This window comes from Thermobia domestica, unplaced genomic scaffold (assembly GCF_964235325.1).
Source record: "Thermobia domestica unplaced genomic scaffold, izTheDome1.hap1.1 HAP1_SCAFFOLD_238, whole genome shotgun sequence".
In the NCBI taxonomy this organism is placed as follows: domain Eukaryota; kingdom Metazoa; phylum Arthropoda; class Insecta; order Zygentoma; family Lepismatidae; genus Thermobia; species Thermobia domestica.
This window is the reverse complement of record NW_027655957.1, coordinates 154,686-160,347: the sequence shown is the minus strand read 5'-3', so window position 1 is coordinate 160,347 and position 5,662 is coordinate 154,686.

The window sequence follows — 5,662 nt, the reverse complement described above, 5'->3', positions numbered from 1 at the left end:
GGTCACGTTATTGCGGCCCTTGATGTGTTCGATTGTGAATAGATATGGTTGTAAACGAATTGCCCAACGCATAAAGCGAGAATTTAGCATCTTATTGTTTCTTAGGTAACATATACCATGAGCATCTGTTCGCACAATAAAGGGACGGTCTGCCAATAGGAAGTGGAAATGCAAAATTGTCTTAGTAACTCCTAGCGCTTCAAGCTCAACCGTGGAGTAGTTGAGCTCCGCTGGGGACAAAGATTTTGAAAAATAGGCTATTGGGTGTTCTTTGTTATCTTCTTTAATTTGTGCAACGTATCCGCCTATTCCGTCTCGACAGGCATCCGAATAGACTATAGCGTCCTGATTCGGGTCAAAGTGGGCAAGGACCGGAGCAGATATAAGACAAGATTTCAAAGTATCCCATGCTTGTTTCTCAGTTTCTCCCAACTCGAATTTGGCATTCTTTTTAGTCAATGAAATGAGTGGTTTGGCAATAGTAGAAAACCCTTGGACAAAAGCTCTGTAGAATGAACAAAGTCCAATAAAACTACGTATTTCTTTGACTGTAGTAGGGTATGGTACCTTTGCTATAGCTTCCGTTTTTGCGGGATCTACACAAATTCCTCGTCTACCGACGATGTGACCAAGCACAGAGGCTTCTTCGTAACCAAAGTAACATTTCTTAGGGTTGAGTTTTAGGTTAGCCTCCCGGACTAGGACAAACCAAATCGTCTAAATAACAAATTACATACTTCCACATAATGTCACCAAAGATAACGTTCATCATATTTTGAAAAAGAGCCGGGGCCGTGCTTAGTCCAAATGGTAGTCTCAAAAATTCGAATTTTCCACGGCTGCAGATGAATGCAGTCTTCTCTATATCACACGGACGGATTAATAATTGGTTGTAACCATTTTGCATATCGAGCGTATTTATGTACTTGGTACCATTCAGAAATGCTAATATATCATCTATACGCGGCACTGGCGTATAATTGGGCCTTAATATTAAGTTCAGTTTTCTGAAGTCGACACATATACGCGGGGAGCCATCTTTTTTAGTTACTATCACAATTGGTGCAGAATATGGGCTTTGACTTTCTCGGATAATATTGCTATCTAACATTCTCTGAATCTCTGCCGCGACTATCTCTCTCTGTTTTGGTGTTTCTCTATAGGGTGGATGAGAAACAGGTATATCTGTAATGACCTCTAGGGGACACATAAATTTATCGGTCGCCGCAGTCAGGCGAGACTTGTCCCAGGCTACAACGTCCCTAAATTCCATCAATAAGTCCAGTAATTGGTTTCTTTCTTCTGGGTTTAAGTTTGGGCCAATATTTAGTACTTGAGCTAATTCTTCCTTGGTTTGGGGGACTTTCTGGGGTTGTTCAGGGACTTCCACGTCATCTGTTTCATCTTTGTTAGTAAGGTGTATGATCTGATTAACGGCCTGTACGTTAGTCTCCGTTTCATCATTTAAGGACTCGGCCTGGGGTACAAGTTTCCCTAAATAAAGATTTTTAGACAAAGATCTGGTTCGATCTGAACTATTAAAAATAGTCAGAGTAATATTTTCATTCTCAGTAAAAACTGGACCTCTCGGGATCAAACAGGAGTGCCAATATCGAATACCTTTGGACGGTAAAAATTCCCAAATCTGCACGTTCCCGGTTGGTGCGGTAATTTCTATGTCATATGAAGCCTTGGACGGCACGCGGACATTTGCTGGAAGGTATACTTTATAGGTATTGTCCGGATAGATATCAAAAAGTTCGTCGCTCAGCCTCAAGGGGTCTGGCACGACCTCTTTCTGACTATGATCCTGAGCAGAACGCTCTAGGTCAGGGAGAGTTGTGGGATCATTTACACTTCCTTGCGTTAGCAATTGTTTTTCTAATGTTTCTAACTGTCCACTGTTTGATTTTTCCTCTACAGGCTCATGAGGCGCCTGGGAGGCCAGGGGTGGCTTTACAGAGCGTTGGTTCTTTTTGTTATATCTTGTCTCATAAGACGCATTCTCTTTCTTTCTCGGTATAATCTCTGTATCCGAACTATCTGTGGAACTAACTGCAGAAGTTCCACTAGGGCCTGGCTGAGGGTCAACGTTGGATAGGTTCTTTTCCTCTGTCTCTAAGTCAGGCGAATTGGTAAGTTCCAGCTCAGGAGCACTGGAAGACACCTTGCTTTTCTTAGTTCGTTTACGTTTTGCATTCCTACGTCTATTGACTTTCCCATTCGTTTTATTCGTAGGCTCCGAGGGAAATTTTGTAGTTTCCCTGGAACACACGAATACGCGGGACGTAATTTCTTCAGTATGAAGTTTTTGTCTCTTATCGGGTACGCTAACAACAGGATTTATGTGATTTCCGGTGACCAATTCTGGAGACGGATCCTTTCTCTTATATGAAAGGTTCCGTTTCCTATAAATTGGTTTGTTTCCATGAGGGGGGACAGAGTAAGCCGTTTGTCCAGCATTACCGTTCTGTCTTGATTGGGAATCATTAAACGATCTTTTTCCTACTGATGGTGGGTATCGTTTAACATGTTTTAAATCTAAGGTATGAATCACACCATGACGATACCCATACGCACTTTTTGGGACTATGAACCATAGGTCTTCAACATGATTCCCGTCTTTATCTGCTAATTCCATGTATTTGGAATGAATGGTGGTGACGTACTTGTGCAGGAAATCTATCCCTAAAATGACATCATAGGCGCAAAACTGTGGGTCAACTATAGCTACGTCTAGGAATCTTCGTTTGGTTGTTCTCAAGTGATCCTTGAAGCAACACGCTATTCTCACCACAGGAATGTAATCTGTGGGTTGGGCCCCTACGCCTCGAAGCTTTACATAACCCTTCAGTCTTTCCGTTAGTGGAAATTTTGGAGGTAAGAGGGTTTTCGAAGCTATCGAAATTTCAGAGCCAGAATCTATAAGAGCTTGCGCCCAGCGGTCTCCTATTTTTATCTTGACTGTACAAAGCTGCGCCTGCCCATGGCCAAGGCCATAGGTATTTTGGTGATTATTCCTATACGTTTGGTAACCCGGTTCTGCTACTACTTCGTCTGTGTAACAAGAACTAATCTGTACAAATCCTGGTTGGTGTTGTTCTTTAATGCTAGACCAGTCCAAGCGGTCATTTTCCCATATTATGTCATAACCATTCCTTTGACTAACTAATCTTTGCGCTGTGTGAAATTTTCTAAGATATTGTAGGCACTGTTCGAGATCATCGCAATCATCCACTTCAAGCATCAGCTTATTTAGGATGTCTGGCAACAAACTCATTCTAAGTTTACTCATCAATTCACTTTCATTAACCCAACCTCGCAAAAATTTCAAATCCTTTATTAACTTATAAATGAACGCTAAAGTACTCTCATTGGGTTGTTGTTTTCTTGTATCAACGTCATATTCTAATCTTGCAGTATACTCAATACTAGGAAAGGCCTTTTTAAGTTTTTCCCTCATCTCGCTATAGCTTAAGGGTAAAATGTTTGCTAGGTCTACTAAATAGAAGGAGAAAGCTTCCCCTTTCAGACAGTAAGGAAGGTAATTTGCTATCTCTAGAGTCGACCATTCATATATGCTAGCCACTAATTCATATTCTTGCAGAAAAAGTTCCACACACTCATATCTATTACCAGAGAAGGAGGGAATTTCAACATTTGGATAAATCTTAAAGGCTTGTGGTATAGCACCAATAGTAGAATTTTGATTGTCACCCTCGGGAGGAGGGTTGCTAACTTTGCCTGTTACTACTGTATCCGTAAATTTAGGTTTCTCAAAACTATATGGTATAGATGGCTCGGTAACCGGACTAGTTTTAATTTCTTGCTCAGATTTTAAATTTATGCGAGGCTTATCCTCAGGATCTACTTTTAAAAAGGACGAAGAATTTGATTTTTGCTTATCAGAGGTCCTATCTTCACTTGATGAATGTGAAACGGGTTCGTCTTTCAGATCTAAGGACCTGTCTAAAGAAACCGAGGTGTTGAAATTTTCAGAGACGGACCTATAGTCGGTATCAGTTACGCTTCTATTTTCTAACTCGGAGGTTTGTTCTGAACTAAATTCTGAGGTATAAGATCTATCTTGTTCGCTGAATGCTGATTTTCCGGTCTTTTCCCCTTCGCTAAACTCTAATTTCTCCATGGGGGCCATGGGTGTAACTACGCTACTAGGTGGCGAAATGAACACTATCTGTAAGGGATTTAACTTTTCCTCTTGTTGATACTTTTTCATTTCTTTAGTCGCAGGTGATTCACTAGTTTCATTATAGGAACTAATTTTAGAACTAGTACTAGCTGAAGGTTGTAAACCACTAGTCTGAACACTATCAGTTTGTTTGTTAGAGTCACTTTGGGTTGGAGAGGTTGAGGGATCGTTTCTATTTTCTACTTCTTCTAAACAAATTACTGACGCACCAAATTCCGCGTAATCAAAAATTTTACCAATGTTTTCGTTTATTCTACTTTCAGACCAGGAATCGTTATTTTCTTTTTCTTCCTCTTCAATTTGCTTCTGGTGGTCAGAGCAAACTGAGGGAAAAGCATCATAACTTTTCTTCTCTTCGCCTAACCTACTCTCAATTGGAGCAGGGGCGACGAGGTCATTTCTCTGGTCAGCGTGCTCTGTGGGAGGTTCTTGGTTCGCTGCTCGGGGGGTAGAAACCGTGGGAGGATCCCAATGGTCATATCGGAGTTCTTCTTCGGAGTTCCACGAAGGTTTTGACTCATCCTCCAGGGATGACGCAGGAGAAGACTCCGGGTTGTCGTCTTGTAATTTCGCTATTTCTTCGTTTTGTAATTTCTCTAGTTCGTAACCTAACCAATCGTCTTTCAACGATTCACCTCCATCTGAATCTGCACTACTAATATCTCCGTTTGACCACCTAACTTTACTAACTACACTGAGTACGTTATCTATACTGTCCAAATATTGCAGTTTCTCTTGGAGAGTAAGGTTATCTTCAAACATGACAGGATTGGTTTGGGTAGCTGTTGTCCGAAGAACCTTAAGTTCACGGTCTGTATCAATCCGGATCATTTTAGGAAACTTATATTCGGTCTGAACACTAACATCTTTCTTTTGAAAAACGTCGGTCTGTATGTCCATATCAAAATTTCCAACTACATTTTCCTCAGGTAATAAATCTTCAAAGGGGGCTGAGGGGTCCGCTTGGAATAAAATACCTAATTTCTCTTCTTCGTCACTTTGGCGACGAACAACTGTGACCTGTACTTTCTTGTTTCGTAGTTGTCTAGTTAAGGGTCGAATTAAGTTTCCTACTGCCGGGGACAGTTCTGTTTGTAATGAATGCTTAATCTGGTCTATTAACGCTTCATCGTTAAATTGTGACAAAGAGCGCGATTCATTTTCATTATTCTCGTCAGGGTTCTCAATTTTCGTTTCCCTTGGTTCGGTTCCTATATTCGCATAAATTGGCTCTTTATTCGTGAAAGCCTTGGGTTCGAGACCAATATTTTCGTAAATTGGCTCTTTATTCATTGATGTTCGTGATTCAGTATCTACGTTAGCATACATAGCTCTAGGACCGATCTCTGCATAAACCGTTTCATCACTACTACCAGCATAAAAGGATTGAAAGGTGGGTCTTTGAATTTCTAATGGCGTTCTAGGATCTGACAGCTCGTATTTAATAGGAAA